Source organism: Bidens hawaiensis, unplaced genomic scaffold (assembly GCF_021521415.1).
Source record: "Bidens hawaiensis isolate Kalapana, Puna unplaced genomic scaffold, B.hawaiensis_p1.1 tig00053975_1, whole genome shotgun sequence".
Taxonomy (NCBI): domain Eukaryota; kingdom Viridiplantae; phylum Streptophyta; class Magnoliopsida; order Asterales; family Asteraceae; genus Bidens; species Bidens hawaiensis.
The window spans coordinates 3304-4404 of record NW_027506278.1 but is presented as its reverse complement, the minus strand read 5'-3'; positions in this window follow the sequence as shown (position 1 = coordinate 4404).

Genomic DNA, 1101 nt, shown 5'->3' with positions numbered 1-1101 from the left:
GATAACTCTGCCCGGAAGGCAAAATACCTTGCTAGGCTTAAGTAAAAGCTTGCTCGGATGTCCAAGTGTGCCCGATGTCTATACTTAACCATTTTCAGGGATGTTGAGAAGATTCCAATCTTCCTTAAGTCCATTTTATCATCCCAACAAGTTTCTTCAAGAATGAAGATCTTACTGCTATGGAGTTTATACAAAAAAATTGAAGAAAGAGAGTATGATATGAGATGTCAGAAGTCTTTGAAAGAAAATCAAGATCCAACATTATATGGAGTATCTTTACCATTGAGCAACACTACAGCCCCGATAAATGCTTTCCTCACTCAAGCTTCTCAAGATGTGCCATCTTCATTTATTGAACCAATGCTAAATGTTTGTTTCATGGCATCTAGTTCAAATACAAGTTCTGGTGGATCAATTGGTACTAGTAATGTATTTACTCAACCATAAAATGTGAACATGAAAGAACGTGAACAACAAATTGTTTTTCTTTGTGCTTTCATGAGTTCATATGAAAATTTGGTGAGTGGAAAAATTGCCACGAGTGAACTAACATATGAAGATTATGATCAAATTGATCGGATGATATAGAGTTGATGGATCTGAAATGGAACATGCTATGATAGTGCGTAAAGTAAATAAGTCCATGAAAAGAACTGGTAAAGATTTACCGACATTGAACAAACGGGTTGGCTTCGATAAGCTTAAAGTGAAATGCTAAAATTGCCAAGATGTTGATCATTTTGGCAAAGAGTGTGACAAGCCGAAGAAAGAATGCAATGGACACCGCAATCAAGATAGAAACTCGGGTAAAAAGTATATTGAGCCTTGTAGCATCCCGCTTTATCATTTCGGTTAATAAAATAAAATACAAATTATTATGCGTTGGGCTTGTGTTGGGTTAAGTAATCTAGGTAATGGACTTGGGTTAATAAGGAAAGGGGGAAAGGACCATGGGCTTAAGCCCATGACCCATGATACAATACCATAATTAACCATTAATTCATTCATTCTCGTCAATTTCATACACCACCCAAAACACACACTTAAGCTCTCTCTCATATATCTTTCTATATACATACCCGATGTTGATCATCGGGTATG